Source organism: Castor canadensis, chromosome 13 (genome assembly GCF_047511655.1).
Source record: "Castor canadensis chromosome 13, mCasCan1.hap1v2, whole genome shotgun sequence".
NCBI classification, from domain to species: domain Eukaryota; kingdom Metazoa; phylum Chordata; class Mammalia; order Rodentia; family Castoridae; genus Castor; species Castor canadensis.
The window spans coordinates 15,859,160-15,878,231 of record NC_133398.1 but is presented as its reverse complement, the minus strand read 5'-3'; the positions used below and the strand labels follow the sequence as shown (position 1 = coordinate 15,878,231).

Sequence of the window (19,072 nt, the reverse complement as noted above, 5' to 3'; positions counted from 1 at the left end):
TGAGACTTGCTTTGTGCCCTAAGATATGATCAATTTTGGAGAAGATTCCAAGAGCTGCTGAGAAGAATGTATATTGTGCAGAAGTTGGATGAAATATTTTGTAGATATCAGCTAGGTCTATTTGATCTATAGTGTGATTTAGTTCTAGAATTTCTTTATTGATTTTTTGTTTGGATGACCTACCTACTGGTGATAGGGGGGTATTAAAGTCTCCCACTACCACTGTGTTGAAGTCTATATATGTTTTTATGTCCTTCAGAGTATGTTTGATGAAATTGGGTGCATTGACGTTGGGTGCACATAAGTTAATAACTGTTATTTCCTTTTGGTGTATTTCCCCTTTTATTAGTATAGAGTGTCCTTCTTTATGGCATTTGATCAATATAAGTTTGATGTCTACTTTGTCCAAGATAAGTATTGCTACCCCTGCCTGTTTTCAAGGGCCATTGACTTGGTAGAATTTCTCCCAGCCTTTCTCCCTCAGGCAGTGCTTGTTTCTGTGGATGAGATGGGTTTCCTGTAGGCAGCAGATTGTTGGATCTTCCTTTTTAATCCAGTTTGCCAAACAGTGTCTTTTAACACCATTAACATTCAATGTTAGTATTGATAGGTATGTGGTGATTCCTGTCATTTAGTTGTCTTTTTTGTTTAAGAGTTTGATTGTGCGTAGCTGAATCAATGTTACTCTCTACTTTCTTGCCTTTTCTTTTTCTGTGATTTGGTACTGCCTGCTCTTTCATGGTTCTGTTTGCTTTCACTTTCTGTGTGAAGAATTCCTTGAAGAATCTTTTATAGTTGTGGCTTGGTGGTCATATATTGTTTTAGTTTCTGCTTATAATGGAAGACTTTTATTGCTCCATTTATTTTGAATGATAGTTTTGCTGGGTAGAGTATCCTAAGATTGAAATTATTTTCCTTCAGTGCCCAAAATACCTCACTTCATGCTCTTCTTGCTTTTAAGGTTTCCGTTGAGAAGTCTGCTGTGATTTTGATGGGTTTACCTTTGTATGTTATTTGTTTTTTCTCTCTTACAGTCTTCAATATTCTTTCTCTATTTTCTGTGCTTGTTGTTTTAATGATAATATGTTGTGGGGTAAGTCTATTTTGTTCAAGTCTGTTTGGTGTCCTGGAGGCTTCCTGTACCTGAATGGGCATAGTTTTCTCTAGATTTGTTAAATTTTCTGTTTTTATTTTGTTGAATATATTACACATTTCTTTTGCTTGCACCTCTTCTTCCTCAATGCCAATGATTCTCAGGTTTGGTCTTTTGATGGAGTCAGTGAGTTTTTTCATTTTCCTTTCACAAGCCTTGAGTTGTCTGACTAACAGTTCTTCAGTTTTTCCATTAATTACCATTTCATCTTTGAGCCTTGAGATTCTGTCTTCTGCTTGTTCTAGTCTGCTGGAGTGGCCTTCCACTCCAGAATCTGTTTGATTCTTTTTTCTGAGGTTTTCTATATCATGGGTCACTTTCTCTTTAATAGTGTCAATTTTTGTCCTTAATTCATTTATCTCTCTATTTATAGTGTTCTCTGTTTCATTTTAGTGTTTATTTAGGGATCCTATGATTTCATTTATTTGTTTCTGTGCTTTCTCATATTCTTCATTTTTGTTGTCTTGGAATTTCTTGAGTGCCTCCTGTACATTTTGGTTGACCTTGTCTCATAATCATCTCTATGAAATTCTCCTTGATTATTTCAGGATTTCTTCTTTCAGAGTGTTCTTGTGGGCTTCATTGGGTTCCTTGGTATAGTTTATCTTTGTTTTGTTGGAATCTGGATCTGTGTATCCATTTTCTTCATTTTCCTCTGAATTCTGTACTAATTTATTTTTGGGGGGAGAATGGTTTCCATCCTTTTATCGTCTTCCCATCATTCTGCTTGGTACTGTTTCTGTCCCTGGTCTATGTGTAATTTAGTATTAGCTAACTTACAATAGCAGAACTAACAAAACCAAGAAAGAAGGAGAAAAAAGAAAAAGAAAGGAAAGTAAAAAAAATAGAGAACCAAAGAAATCAACAAGATGGTGGATGATCAGACAGTGAACATGACAAACAAACACTTAAAGAAAAGAGAAAAAAAATTCCTGGTTCAGGAACAGTACAATGTCAGTCTTAGATATTCTGGTTTTATTCCTTTAGCATCCAGTCCTGTTTGTATGCATCTCCTAGGCAGGTTTGGAGCTGGTGTCTGGTGGTGTTGGGGCCCTCCTGTTGCAGGGGCAGCTGTGCTGATAGTCCAACAGGTCAGTGGCCTGGCAGGCCAGAGGGCTGGTGGGTGGGCTGCAGTCTGGCAGGTCTGATGGGCAGAGGCCTGTCGGGTCTGTGGGGTGGAGGCCAGCTGATAGTGAGTGGTGGCCTGGCTCTTCTGCAGGGCAGAGACCTGGCAGACTCAAGGGGCACACGTATGGCAGGCCGGTGAGCAGTGGCCTTACTGTTCTGTGGGGCAGCAGTCTGGAGGACCTGTAGGACAGTGGCCCAGTAGGTCCGTGGGGCAGAGGCCTGGCATGTGTTCTGTGGGGCTGAGGCCTTGTGGGCCAGTGAGTTGCAGTCTGTTGGGCCCACAGGACAGCAGCCCAGTGGGCTGGAGAGCAGCAGCCTTGCTTGCTGTTCTGCAGGGTGGAAGCCTGGCGGGCCTGGGGGCCGGTGGCCAGGTGGGTCTGCAGGGCAGGGGCCTAGCGAGACTGCAGGGAGAGGGCCTGGTGGGCCAGCATGTGGCAGAGGTCTGGTGGGCCTGTGGGGTGGAGGCCCAGTGGATAGCTGTGGAGTGGGGGCCCATTTGTTCTTTCAGTGTATCGTGGTGTGGAGAAGCATTCCATGGGCTAGGGGCTCGGGGTGCCAAAGTTTCAGTTCTTCCTGGTGCTTCACCTTTGCCATGTGTGTCTCCAGCATCTCTGCAAGGCCCCTGATTCCAAGAGCTCACGCAATCTGCATCTGTGTCCCACTTGCCGTTTTTTCCAGAGTCCCATTCTTAGTTCTTAACACTACCTTAAAGTCACTCACCCTCCTGGCCTGAAGTGCTTCCACCCTCCTGTTTTTCCTCTTATTTAATTAGTTTTTTTCTTTTTATTTTAATCTACACATAATAATAGTACATATTTATGGAGTATAGTATGACAATTCAATATATATAATATATATATATGGTGTAATAATCAAGCCATTGGCATTTCTATCTTCTTATATATTTATCTTTTCTTTATGTTTGAAGCTTCAAACGTCTTTCTTTGAATTCTTTATAAAATACATCACAAATCATTATAAAGTAGTCAATGTAGAACACTAAACTTATTCTTCCTACTTAGTACCCATTCCTCCTATTTTAATACCCATTCTCCAACCTCCTTTTATCCCCCTTCCTAGCCTGTAGTCATCACTATCTTCCTCTCTTCTTTGCACCACTCACCTGTAAATTTTCTCTGTCTTTAAGTGTCCTAATGTACAGTACTCCCAAACTGGAGACAGTTCATCAGGTGTCATCTGGGAATTACAGAGTATAGCTGCCCTCGTTCCTTCATTCTGAACACTATATGATAATACCGCAAATAGCACATAGCTTTTATTGAGTGTCACTGTGTGGCAGGCATATGGTAAATACTTTATTCTTTAGTGCCACCCTTGAGAAAGGGTTATATGTTATGTATGAGGCATGGGAAAGTAAAACAACTTGCCCAAGACCACATATCTATCTATGGTTAAAGTTGATATTTAAATTGAGAACTCTGACTTTTAACAACTATCCTACTTTGCCTCTGTGTTAAGATAAGTTATCACATTCTTGTCATTTTGTGAAAAGTTTGTAACATTTTAAAATAGTTTATAGAGAGTGTTTTCATATAAAACTCATTTTACTCTCATAAAGATATACCCCTAGTTTACTAAAACTTGGTTTAGGCCACATTTTCTGAGTCAGTTTCACACTATATTTTTAACTTAAAAATAGTAAATAAGGTGCAGGAATTCATGCATTCCTTTAACATTCACTTGGGTTGTCACTACTCATTATTCTCCACATTGAGATAATTCTGAGTTTTTAGTTTATCATCTGTACTGTCTGAAACATTTATATACCCAATCAGCATGCCTTCTATAGCTTCCACTAAATCACACATGCATGTGTTGATGAGCACAAGCTCAAGGACAAGAACCTGTATCTCATCCAGGTGGGTTTTCATGCCCATTCAAGCACTAACTGACCCACCTGTTATTCTAGTCCAGTGGTTTCCAAACCAAGATGATTTTCAGAATCAGCTGGCACACTCAGAACTGTCTATAGCAGAATTTCTGAGAAATATGATGGTGTTTAACTCCTGAGGAGATTGTGGGGAATTTGTCAATGACCAGGTCTATTTATTACTAATCTAGACACAGTTTTCTTTTTGGTACAGAAGGGTGTAACAGGAAATTTAACCAAGTCATTTGCTAAAATTGACCTATATTATACCCAAAATTCCCCCATAATAAAAAAAACCCATACCCATAATACCCATAATAAAATAAAATTAGAATACTTTAATATATAATTTACAGAGGCATAAACTGATAAGGCTCATAATTACTTTCTAGTACATTATGCAGTTCATTTTAGATTCATTCATCGATAAGAACTATAATATGATCAACAAAAATTATAACTTCTGTTTACTTGGTACTCTACCTAATTTTACCAAAACAACCACAGAAACCTGGAGATACTAAGTGACTTTCCCAAGGTCATGCAGAATCTAAACTAGTCTCAAAATTGTCTGATTTTAGCTCATTGCTCTTTCCTACACATCATGCTGCATCTTAAATTTGTACTTGGCTTTGAAATTCATTGTGGTTTTGTTTGATTTACTACATATCAGATGGCCTTCCTTATTCAATTTTGCTTTTGCTGATGTAAAAATGAATTTGCATTCATGGAGCACATGCCAACTAATGGTAGAATGAAGGGGAGGAAAAAGAAGGAAAGCATTTCAACCATATTCCAAAGCATGTGAAGTCAGATTCAAATTTAAATATATTCAAAGAAAATCCACAGAGACAACTTCAAGTTAAAAAAAAATGACAGGATAGTGGAAAGTGATTTTGAATAAACTGAAAAACTTTTGCAAGAATCCAGGTTGAGGGAGCTTAGCAGCCTCATCTTGCTATGGAAACATAAATTTCTAATAAATTCATTTATTTAATCTATATCTAAAGTTAATTACTCTATGTTATACTTTTTAAAAGAAAATACATAACAGAAGTCACATTACGAGGCCACAATGTGGAAACTGAGACCCATTTACATTGTTGAAAAAGTGTTTCAATATTAAAACAGAAAATATTTTATTACAAGGAAAACTATTTATTACTATAACAATGATGAGAGACACAGTAAGTATTGAGTCCGTGCTGTATATCAGACATTAAGTTGACCTCTTTTCTTATGTTCTTTTATTTAGTGGGTATATCACATCTAAAAAAGAAAGGTGGGTTTCCATTTTACTAAAGGGAGGAAAACTCCTTGAATTAAATGTATGACACTATGGTTTGGGTCTACACTTATTTTGACTTCAGACCCAACACATAAACATAATAAACAAATAATTTAAGTTTAATAACCAAGAAATAACTGAGGCTTAATACATATCTCTATATTTGTGATCTAAGTGTAGGACTGTAATACACCATGGTTTGATATTACTTTATTTGTGCTTATTTCTCATCACTGAAAGTATCAAGAGTTAATTGATGGAAAATTATTATTTTTAAGTACACAGTTTAAAAATATTAGTAAAACACAAACAAAAGCAACATCTTCTTATATGACACTATAATTAGCTTTAATGACTCCACTGAGAAAACACTCCTATTTGGAATTTTGGCATTCTGTATGCACAATTGTAAAAATTACTCAAAAATTATTCATGTATCAGTATATCTTGGCATACAATTACATTTAGTTTCATCAGTTGAAAAAAATGGCATTCTACTCTTTTTTGGCACATTACTTTCTACCATCCAACACCATTAACCATTGCAGAAAGGCTGTAGCTAATATGTATTAAATACCTAGTAACTTTCACCACTTTCCCGACATTAGTGCCTTTCATCCTCATCACAGCCATGCAAGAAAGGGCATCACTTTCCCTCTTTGACAGGAAAGAAAGGGAAATGTAGTGCATAACTTTACATAACTTGCCCAAGGTCACACAACTGGTGAGCAACAACATCATGGTCTAAATCCCAGAGTTTAGGCTCATTCATCTACTGTGATGATGAATGGCTTCCTCCTGAAGGCAAGCTCAAAGCACAGGAAAACCAGGTTGTGTGTTCAAGTTCCCATAGCAAGTCCATGGTGGTTTCAGGTTGGAAGCCAAATTTGAGACCTCTTGGATTAGGGACTCTGCATTATTGATATTTCTTTTTCATAGGAGGCCTAGATTAGCTTTAATTGTAATGATAGATTCATGGGCACGTTGCCTTTTGAAATATAAATACCACAGGAGAGAGAGTCAACAATATAGTCCTCCCCAGATTATTTCAGAAAGTGAATTTATTGGCCCACCTTGGGGAACATATATGCAGGGAACAATGAGTATGATATTCAATGTATGAATCTCTAAGGAATTAGTTTATATAGAGACTGGGAAATGCCCAGAAGGTCTGCAAAGAAATCAAGGAGCACCCATGTAGTCAGAATCCTCTTTATTGAAGCTAACAAGCCCACCCTCTGTGCTTCCTCTCTCTTCCCCTTTACAACAGGATATGCTAAGTTGAACAGAGAAAAGATGGTAGAAAAGAACAACCAAGAAGTAAAGGTAAAGGAGAAAGTTCTTCCAGTCAGCACATTTCTGCTGCACTGACTATGGTTTCTCCTCATCCTCAATACTTCCTCCCTTACTCCTATCTCACATGTGGCCCATTGCATTTGCCTCTTACCATGCCCACCTGGATTATTTATAATCTCTACAACCCATTCTCTACACCAGACCAACAGCTGGAATAATTCCAAAGCTTAAATTAGAATACATCCCTCTCTTGCCATAAACCTCTCCATTCTGTTTGTCCACGGAATAAATTGAAGATTCAGCATGGCATGTTGGACCCTGCATGTCTGGTTTCTATTTGCCTGCTGTATCTTTCCTTACAAAGGTTGGAAGGTTAGGACTGCACTTATCAAAGCTGGGACTGTGATGCACTCACCTTGGGAGCAAAAGAGAAGGGGATGCCAAAATACTCAGTAATCAAGACAGATAACTCACTAATTCAATGTTTTGAAAGATCACAATCAATGTAAGTAAACCATGATGAGCAAAATATCAAAAGCTCATATAAAAATTTCTCTGCCAAGGCATATTGGAGCCTGAGGCAAAGGAAAAAAATCAGTAACACTGATTTTGTTTTCACTTAAACTTTTGATATTGTATTCATTGTGGATTTTTGGCATTGATTTTTATTTTTTAAATATTAACATTAAATATCAGCCCCAGTCCTGCTTGTTAGATCTGAAATGTAATAGTATTAGATTACAAAGGGCTTAAAGGAACACGTAAAATTGGAATATTTTGAAATTCTTTTTGGTCATGAGAGACAGCTAGAATTTGGAAGACAAAAATAGGATAATTCAACCAGCCAGATAAATCTGGAAACAAAGAGCTGTCCTGGAGAGGACAATGGCACAAAGTTGGCTCTTGCTGTAATTTTCCATCATTTTATGCCAGAATTATAGGAATCTGAGAGGTATGCCTTTGACCTTTATTGCACACACAAGGAAAAATAGAATGGGTGGTGAGGGTGAAAGAGGAACCAGAGCTGAAGTAGAGCAATTGTCCTGAATCTTCATCTAATCATTAATTTATTTATTCATTCACTTATCTATTCATCCATCAAACATTAAGTGCCTAGAGGTAGAATTGCCAGGAAAATATAGGCAACCAGTTTTATTTCAGAGAAATAAAAAATAAATTTTTATATATGGATTCCCTAAGTATTGAATGATATATACTTATCCTAAAACCTTGTTGTTGTTTATTTGAAATTCAAACTTACCTGAACATCCTTGTATTTATTAAATCTGACAACTCTACTACAAGGCTATTTACAAAGGCTATGTACCAGATATTTTACCAGGGGATATGGACATAGTGAAAAAAAATCCAATCAATGTTCTTGTGGAATGATGTGACTGAGGAAGCACTAACTGAAAACACTTGCACAGAAGATTCTGAACAGTATATTGTGATGACTTCTTATGAAGGAAAAGTACACAGTATAATAGCAAGACCTAACATGACTTAGGTCACTGATGAAAACTTTCTTGCAAAAAGTTCATTTGAATTGAGACATTGGATGTAGGTATGATTTAATTAGATAAGTAGAAAGGGAAAAGAACATTTTTGGCAGAAGGATTGATATGTATAAAATGACCTTGAGGTGTTATGATTTGCTAGAGGAATAGAGAGAAAGCGCTACCACTGGAACCTAGAGAGAATGAGAGTGACAAGGATCAGAGGAGGTAGACAGGCAGTAAGACAAACAGAGCATTGTAGTGCATTCTCAGAATGATGGGCTTTGTTCTAGAGAAATGGAAAGTCATTGGGGGTTTAAGCTAGGGAGTATGATGACTACAACTGAGTTCTTCAAAATAGAATAGATTAGGTAGATAAGGTGGGCTCCTTATCTACCTAAAATTAGATTGGGGGGTTAGACTAAAGTGTCACTGGTTTGTAGTAGAAAATGAAAGTCCTAGTAGAAACCAGGAGGTCTGCACTATGCAGGTAAGAATAATAGTGGTCTGGAGTAGGTTGCAGACTGAGGATGTCTTAATGCAGTGTCATCCTCATTATCTCAGACTGCTAGGCAAGAGATGACAGTAGTGATCATGAAAATGGAAAGCAAAGGATGGATGCAGAAGACATGATGAAAGTAAAATTGACAGGGTTAGTTCAATAAGTGCCTCTTGATTGAGTAGAAATTAATGTCTGATGCCTTCTGTAGAGAGAGAAAAAAGCTCACACATTATGCAACTGTTTAAAAAATTGCTCCTTTATGTTCTCCTAGCTCTTTTAATGTCATCAAATGTCACCTTTTCTGATTGTGTGCATGTAACATGACATGTAATTAATCCTGCAGGTAGTAGGATGTGCAATTAAGCATATATACATGGTGACTTGTAATTAAGCATGCATTTATTGTGATGTGTGCATTGGTGGATGCTTCCTGGTGTGTGTAATTATGCATGTGTCAGATGACATGAAATCACAACTCATTCTGTGAAGAGGCTAAGGTCTCAACTCTTATCTTGACCTGTTAATTGGTATTAATCTGTCTCTTTGAGAAAAACATCTTTGATACTTGAACCTGTTCTACTCTGCTTAAGAAACATCCATGGACACCAAAAAAGAGTTCTCTGTTTTCATTTAATATGTGTGTGATTTCTATACATTAATCATCCAAAAGTGGATATTGTAATAATTTCAGAACAGCACACTATGTTTAATAAAATGTTTTTATGCAGTTAACAAAATGATATAGGTCCTCTACTAGTGCCTTCTGTCCAAGAATGCACCCTGGTATGAAGTGAAAGAGAATGTTCCATAGACCTTAGTAATCTTCAGACAGATCCTAAGCCAAAGTATCTACCAATGGAGCCCACCTTATCTACTTAAAATTAAATTTAGGGATTAGACTAAACTAAGGTTAAGGGAGGAGGAGTTCAAACCCAGCTCTGTGTTACTCTGAAACCTATGAATGCTATCTAGTATGCTCTTTCCTTTTGGTTATGACGAGAGTTTGTATTAGGGCTGGGGATGTAAGTAAATGGTACAATATTTGCCTAGCATGCACAAGGCCCAGGGTTTGGTACCCAGAACCACAAAAGAGTTTCCTTTATTATAGGCTCTACACATGTATGTAGTCAGTACATGTGTCAGTACACACAGACACACACACACACACATACGCACACACACACAATTCCTAACCTGCTGCTACAATGGACCTATTATAGAAAATAGAACATGTGGGTGAACAGTAAAAGCACTGTAACTAAAGAGCCCGAAAGAAGAGTTTCAGAGTCATTATTCACTACTGAGTTGAGCTCAGAAAGTTATTTCTCCTCTTGTAGTTTCAGTTTCTTCAGTTTGGAACCTATTAATATGGATCTATTAATACTCTACTCAACGTTTTAGTGATATGATTGAATGTAAATTTACAATAGTATCCACAGAACCTGGCACATAACATGCTCAATGGGAATTGCTATTATTTCTTTTTCCCCTTCCCTTTCCCCCTTCCCCTTCTGTTTCCCCCTTCCTCCTCCTCCCCTTTCTCCTCCTCCTTCTCCTCCTCCTTCTTTTTTTTTCTTTCTTCTTCTCTTTGCTAACACTTTTGCATGACACCAAGTAAATATGTGTCAAATTGACTTGAAGGAGATATTTTACTGAAAACTGTCAGGTCTGGAGTACAAGTTTTTTAGAATGAGACTCTTTGAACAATGGGACGAGGTTCTCCTAGACAAGAAGACTTTTGCTGCCTTATCAGCCCGTCCTGCAGGAGATGGACAGAAAAGAAAAGAACTCCCCAGGGTCCCAGCTTCCTGGTTCTCCATGTTTAACCATGCTTCCTTCATCCAAGCTTCATGATTCTACAAAGCTGCCAGCATTAGATAAACACTATCTGTCTCATATACTTGATTATCATGTCAGCAATGAGAAACAGGGCATTAGAGAGACAGAGGGCTGTCACAAGGTTGAAACGTTTTCTGTCTATAGAAGAGAAAGGTTTTTCTGGAAATACAGAGGGGAGGAACACAGGCACCTGGTGGAGCTTGGCAGCTGAGTTCATTTCTTTGTCAGAAATGATCTTTACTCTTATGCTAAAGATGGAAGAGTTTAGGGAACTGGGGAGGAGAAAGTCCTTAAAGATGGCACCACCACGAAGTTGAATAAGAGGAACAAATAGGAAGCAGATTGGCTCCAGCTAAGGTCCCTCTTACTCATCAGCTCAGAATATCACAATTTTCCTAGTATACCCTATGAGCCCTATTTGTCCAAGACTCTGACCCATTGTCAGAAAGTTTACAAAGCAAGTTCTGTTCCTGAATGTAACAAACAACTAAAACATTCCTCTCTTTGTCACACATCTGCCACCACTTTATTCCAAGTCCACATCTTCTGATCCTGTCTATTGATACCTTAATTTGATACTCCTAGCAATGAAACTTGATACTGCCCAGCTGAGATCTTTGCTCACATCCATTATTCTGGCATGCATTCTTAGATATTTTATCAGATATATTAAGAAGAAGGAGAAACTTTCTGCCAATATTTAAGTCTGGAAAGGACATGTCCCCCCCACCCGCATTGACTTCCAGAAGAGAAGCTGCCAGTCTAGATGTCAATGCCTAATATTCATTGAGCTTCATTTCATTGGTGGTCAGCTCACTGCTTTGAAATACGAAGTGTGTCTGAGTCCATGTCCCTCTCCATTATTGGTTCCTACCCTACTGGGTGAATTAGCAGGTCCAGGAGCCTGTTTGTATAAAAAGACTCTAAGTCTGATCTGGAGACTACGTTTAGATAGCAGAATAGGGTAGACTTAACATTCAAAAACATGAACCTTGTATACTATCACTTATCAAAGATGCTTGACATTGGAAAGAGCCACATAGGCCCAGATGTTTTAGTCATAAAATCTGGACTTTGTTCTCCTGTTTCAACTTTTCCTTATGAGTATAGATTGCTTTTCAAAACTTTCAGACAAGATTAGCAATGAAAGACCAAAATCTTAGCCCCAGACTTTTAAAATGCACTATTTTGGCTTTGGAGCCCTATGATTCACCTAGCTAGTCCTTGAGAAATACAGACAGAAACAAATTATTTTTGTTTATATCTAGTATACAGTTTATTTAATTGGCACTTTAACATGTAGATAACCATGATATCAAAGACAGAGACATTTATACAATTTATGTAGAAGTCAGGATCAAAGGAGATGGCAATCTTAGGGAAAGCCTTTCAGAATCTAAGAATGTTAAATTAATCACCAATAGGTATGAATTTTCCACAGAGGGCCAGGAACTACATTACATATGAGGGACTCAACACGAACAAGGTACTGCCACTGCCCCAAGAAGCCTCCAGTTTCATGGACTGGAAGGCATGTAAACCAACTCTGATACACTTGATACAGTCCAGGTTAGAATAAGCACATACTTTGCTGTGTGGAAGATATTTTGACTCCTGAAGGACAAGTGGAAAATAAGTGGTGGAAACAGAAAGATCATCCAGGCAGAAGGTCTAGGATATGCAAAGACAAGGAGTTGAGATTACATGTATCTTGGATAAGAGGGACTGAAAGAGGTCCATTTTTTTTTTGGAACAATGGTATGGAGCAGAAAATAAATAAGGTGCAGAACATAGCAGTGATATGTGCAGATTCCAGACTAAGGCCATCTACATTTCAATCTGAGCTTTGCTCCTTACTAGTTGAGGGCTTTATGTAAGCTTTCTATCTTCTCTGAGCCTCAGTGTCCTTAGTTTGCACAATGGGAATCATCATAGTCCCTATTTTACAAAGTTGGTGTAAGGAGCAAAGAAGTTATTATGTGTACAGAAGTCTGACTGACACAGATTAAGTGTCAAACAAAAAGGCTAGACTCAATGGACTGAAAAGAATGGTGAGATTAGAAGCCTTGAGAGATGAAGTTGATGGAGCTCTGTCCCAAGGGGTTTTGTTAGCTGTGATAAGAAATAAGAATTCAACTGTGCTCACCAAGAGCTTATCATCCAGAAGGAGAAAGACAATTATAAAAGTGAGATGAATATTGATGTATGAGGAGAAGACAGAGTGGGTCAAGCTCAAAGAGAAGCCCTAACCCAGCCTTGGGGACCAAGGAAGACTGCTCACAGGAAATGAAGGCAGCGTGAAGTTTGAAGGATTTGACCCACCTGGGACATCAGTAACATTTGTGGAGTAAACTGCAGTGGGAGGAAAGTATCATTCAGTCATACAGCATAGGCAAGATCTGTCAGGACAGGAATAACTTCAGGTTCTAGGCGAGATGTTCCAGTCAACCAGGAATTGGAAAGAGAAGAGCCTCTAAGTCTTTCAGTATCAATAATAGTGTTTTCATTATCATCCCCTTGCTAGGCAAGTACTTCTGTAAGCATTTTCAGTGCCTGAACAACTGATCATTAATGTGAGATATCAAACTTTAGGCACAATTCTTTCCAAAAAAAATTTTTTTCCAAGAAGACAAGGGAGTAAATGATCCAGATGAGAGCTCAAGAAAGTCTATAAAACCAGTCCATCAGACAAGGATTGGAGATGAAAAAATTCCTACTGTACTAGTGAGTGACTTATGAATGTGTGCATATATGTGCATTACCAGAAGTATGCCCCCTTTGCTATTAGTTGATTTTATCTAACAAATATACAAAGATTGGAGATAAGGATTTATATACATGCAGATGAACTGATTAAGGGGGGATATAAAGCTATCCCAGCTACCCTGGGGGTTGACTATAATAAAACAGCTCTGTTGTAATAATGCAGGGCTTGAGAGATAGGGTGTAATATGGTTAAACGCTTTTACAGTTCCCCATTAAAGTAAGTGGATGAAAATTCATAAAATATTGATAGCATTTGAAATGTGTTCATTCACAGCTCTGCCAAGAATCTCGAGTGGTGGCAGAGTGGCTGGCCCAGGCAAAGACGGCATGCTCAGACCAGTACAGCCTAAGTGTCTGGGGCATCATCTAGTCAAGTGAGCCTATAGTGAGAGCACAGTGGGAAGATGAAGTGATAAGGTAGGAAGGGAGGACTCCACTTTTTCCACGTTCTATACCCACCAAAGGATGCTGATATATCATGGTATGAGGAAACGCCTAAGTGAAATTATAATTTTGGCTCTGCAAAGATCTCTTTATTTATTATTTTGCACTGCTTCTTCATCCACTGCAACCATGAGGTGAAAAGAGGACTTGGCCCAACTACCAAGTTTCTAGCACACACCAATTGTCCCAAAAGTGAACCTCCAGGCACATGAAACCAATCAGAAAGTTTTCCTGGAAAATTGTAAAATCTATTCCAGGGAACAGCCCTTCTCCATTGCTCAAGCAGAGATTCTCAGTTACAGACTGCTTACAACTGTTTCTCATCAATGGAACAAAGCCTTCCAAGAGACCAAAATTACACAAGAGAAAAGCAGGAAGAAAGAAACAAACCTTGTGACAGTCAAAACTTTGGTTTTATAATCTCATTGAAACAACTAAAGCAGCATTTTAACTGTGAAATAAAACAACAAAAAAGACAAATTAAAAGAAAAATAAACCTCCAAAAATCTGCCTAAGCAAATTTGATGTCTGGAAAATGTTACCTTAAAACCCATTTTACTTTATATCATCCATATAATTTCCAATGACCAATAAATACAATTAGTCTTTGTGGATCCTTTTCCATGTCTGATTATTTTGGTAAATTCCTTTATGAGTTTACTTATTGACTTCTCAGAGTAATGCTATGAAGTTGCTCTTTTGCATCCCCATTTTATAGATGAAAAAATTGAGACTCAGAGATGTTGCTTCCTACTTTCATTTACTTATTTTTTTAAAATTCATTTATTCACATGTGCATACATTGTTTGGGCCATTTATCCCCCTACCCCCCACCCCTTCCTTCTCCCCCCCCACTCCCCCTCCCCCCACTTCCAGGCAGAACCTGTTCTGCTCTTATCTCTAATTTTGTTGAAGAGAAAACATAAGCAATAATAAGAAAGATAAAGCATTTTTGCTAGTTGAGATAAAGATAGCTATACAGAGAGATTCCTAGTACTGCTTCATGTACAAATGTGTTACATCCCAAGTTGATTCATCTCTAACTGACCTTTTCACTAGTTCCTGATCCCCTTCTCATATTGACCTCTGTTGCTTTAAAGATTCTGTATTAGTTCCTCTGTAGTGGGGACATCAAATACTTTCATGTGTTGGGTTTCTTACCTATCCCCATATCTTCCATATATGCTCTTCCCTTATCATGTGACCCAAGTCCAACCACACTGCTGTATTTGCCCTAGATCTAAAGTCCACATATGAGGGAGAACATTCAATTTTTGGTCTTCTAAGCCTGGCAAACCTCGCTCAAAATGATGTTCTCCAGTTCCATCCATTTACTTGCAAGTGATAAGATTTCATTCTTCTTCATGGCTGAGTAAAATTCCATTGTATATAAATACCACATTTTCTTAATCCATTTGTCAGTAGTGGAGCATCTTGGTTGTTTCCATATATTGGTTATTGTGAATAGTGCTGCAATAAACATGGGTGTGCAGGTGTCTCTGGAGTAACCTGTGTCACATTCCTTTGGGTATACACCCAGGAGTGGGATTGCTGGATCATATGGCAGATCTATGTTTAGATTTTTAAGAAGCCTCCAAATTATTTTTCCAGAGTGGTTGCACTAGCTTGCTTTCCCACCAGCAGTGTATGAGGGTTCCTTTTTCCCCACATCCTTGCCAACACCTGTTGTTGGTGGTGTTTTTGATGATGGCTACTCTAACAAGGGTGAGGTGGAACCTTAGTGTGGTTTTGATTTGCATTTCCTTTATGGGTAGATCATGTACTTATTAAATAGCAGAGCCATTAGCAAAAGAGAATGAGCTTCATGCCATCCCCATGCTCTTAACAAGTAAACTCTGATTCTTTCCAACCTTTTTGAAAATCTACACTGACTATCTCAAAATAGAAGTTAACAACTCCCTGGCTCCTCCCACAATCACTCCATATTCCATGTACTTTTACAGAGAAGTATCTATTGAAATACCTGTTAACACAGATTTCCAAACTTTGTCTGTCTTAAGTACCTCATCACTCCTCACCTGGGTTGGAGCCTCCTGCTTATCTCCCAGACTTTAGTCTTTTTTTTCATTTGTATTAAGATATAGTCTATGTACAGAAGGGATTAATTGTGACATTTCCAAATAGGCTTACATTGTACATTGGTTAGATTGTCCCTACCATCTCCCATGTTCAGCCCTCTCCTTGCCCCACTTAAAGCAATTGCAAGAGGTTTCATTTCATGTTTGATTTCATATATGGGTTTCTATGAAACACATCAACCATATTCTTTCACTTTCTTCTCCTCCATTCACCCTCCCTGCTCCTGCAAGTAATCTTCCCCCACACACTGTGCCTATTTTATAGTCCTGTCTTTCATTATTAATTCCGAAGTCAATGTTCAAAGAGGTTTCTCAATGTATCCCCGCTTTTGGTCAGTTCAACCCCTTTCATTACTATCCTTTACTCCTTCCCTTCCACCATCATTATTCAATAGCTTTCAATACATATCATTATATCCTCTACCTGCACAGATGTTATATATTTTGATATTGTTGACTCTTTACCATTTTCTTTTCCTTTCCCTCCTCCCCAGAGTTCCATAGAATACTTCACAATTACAAACATTTTTATATATGTTTGTATATGATCATGTTTGTTTTTATTTATATATTTATCTTTGGATCTATCTTCCACATATGAGAGAAAGCATGTGGCCTTTGTCTTTCTGAACCTAGTTTACTGTACTTAACATGATGTCCTCCAATTGCATCCATTTATCTTCAAACCATACAGTATCACTCTTCCTTATTGTTGAATAAAACTCCATTATACACACATACACACACGTGTGTATGTGTATGCATATATATATATGTGTGTATATATACCACATTTATCCTATTTTTTAATCCATTCATCAGTTGTTGGACACCTGAGTTGTTTCCATAACTTGGCTATTGTGAACAGAGCTGCAATCAAAATCGGTGTACAGTGTCTCTACTGTATCCTGACTTATGGTCCCTCAGATATATGCCCAGGAGCTGTATCACTGGACCATATGGCAGTTCTATTTTTAGCCTTTGAAGACATCTCAATACTGCTTTCTATAATGGTTGTACTAATTTTCATTCACACCATCACTGTATAAGGGTACCTGATTCACTGAATCCTCGCCACTATTTCTTGTTGTTTTTGTTCTTTGAGATGGCTTTTCTAACTGGGATGAGGTGAAATCTTAGTGTAGTTTTGATTTGCATTTCTTTTATAGCCAGGGAAGTTGAACACTTCTTCATGCATTTATCGGCCATTTGTATCTCTTCTTTTGAAAATTTCCTATACTATTCATGTGCCCATACTTCATTGGGATGTTGATTCTTTAGGGATTGAGTTTTTTGAGCTCCCTGTAGATTCTGGATATTAGGCCCTTCTCAGATGAGTAGCTAGCAAAGACTTTCTCCCATTCTGTGGACAGTCTTTTAAGTCCAGTGACTTTCTCTTTTGCTGTGCAGAAAGTTTGATGCAGTCCCATTTGTTCATTCTTTGTCTTAGTTGCTGAGCCACTGGAGTTCTATTTAGGAAGTTGTTGCTTATGCCTATATGTTCCAGTGTATTTCCTACTACTTCCTATAGTTGTTTCAAAGTTTCATGCCCTATATTAAGGCCTTTGACCCACTTTGAGTTGATATTGGTAAAGGGTGAGAGACAGAAATCTAGTTTCAGTCTTCTACATGTGGATGTCCAGTTTTCCCAGCAACATTTGCTGCTATGAGATTTGGGCTCCTTTGTCAAAGATCAGTTGACTATAGTTGTATGAATTTATGTTTGAGTGTTCTATTCTATTATACTGATCTTCCTGTCAGACTCCAGTCTTTGTCAAAGAAAATCTGTCCCTTCACATTAAAAGGAAAGTGTTGTTTATTTATTTTTGTTTTCTTAAATGCTGCTTTGATCATGCTACTGCTTTGTCAAAGAATCTTAACTGAAAATACACATTTTACTAAACTAAGGTCAAATTCCTCATCAGATATTCAATGTTTTTCAATCTTATCCCCACCTACCTCTCAAGACTAATTTTGAGGAAGTCTCCACAACACTCTTTCTATTCCCTACTGGAATCCCTAACATGATTTTTTTTTGTCTCCCTTCTTGTCTTCTTTTCCCTATCTTTAGCAGAGCTGATCTTTTCACAAGATCTGTTTCTGAAGGGGGAGATCTGGAGGTAAATCCATGTATACTGACTGTTAGTACATACTTGTTATGATTATTTATTTAATGCTTTCCCCACATGTTTAATGAGGACTTTGAGCTATTTGATTTCTAATATACTTTTTTTCTGGCTACACATTTATTCAACACAAAATAATCCCCTCCAATTTTATTGAGATGGCTGACTATGTCCATGACCAAATCCACCCCTAAATTGGATTTCAGTTGCTGACCTAGCTCCAGTCTCAGCTTTCTTGTCAGCATTAGGGGCACAGCACTCCATCTGTAGTTATCTCTGTTGACTTCCTTCTTGTGAGTTATTGTAGGTTGCTTGCCTTCCACACCTTTGGGCTATGACCTGCCCATCTGGGGTCCTCTGCAGTACAGGGTGCCAGGAATGATCTAAGGAAGCAAGTAGAAATAATCACAGAGATGCTGGATACCCTTGTTAAGTAAGATACCAATAAAAATGTCTCCAGGCAAACTGTTCCTTCACATAGCCTCAAGACGAGAGACTGCATGACCTTCATGACGCAAAGACTGGCACATTCTTGTCTGCCAGATCTGAGTGTTTAGGTGTGTAGGCATCCTTCTTGGCCACCACCACTCCCTCATCCAAAACAGTTCATAGATGGCAATCCAGTTCTTCCTGGGCATCAGCATTGCGACAGCTTCAGGGTCCATGACTGAGACTGGAAAGGAAGGAGCATTTGCCTGATTTCTAATATTCTGTGCTTCTGTCTTTGGCAGTGAAGGGTATAAAGATCTCTGTTATAATATAACCCCTGAGAGGACAAATGTTATCATTGGTTTGATAATCTGTTGTAAAATGATGCTTTGTAATATTCTAAAAACTGTTATAAAGATTTTGAGATGATGTGGCATGGGATATACACGTTGCAACACATAGGAGAGAAATGTATGAAATCCTCAACAATTTTCTAGAACTACAGGCACTTAAGAAATGTCCCAGAAAAGATCAAGGAACTCTACATGAAGGTCAGAATGGGCTTAATTGACAGGTAGCCAATATGAATGAAGTTATGTCAATACTTTTATC

General features: G+C 38.1%; 1 pseudogene; it reads right to left on the bottom strand.

Moving 5' to 3' along the window:
* Positions 1-18,181: 18,181 nt before the first annotated feature.
* Positions 18,182-18,675, bottom strand: LOC141415620 (small ribosomal subunit protein eS10-like; annotated as a pseudogene).
* Positions 18,676-19,072: the final 397 nt, after the last annotated feature.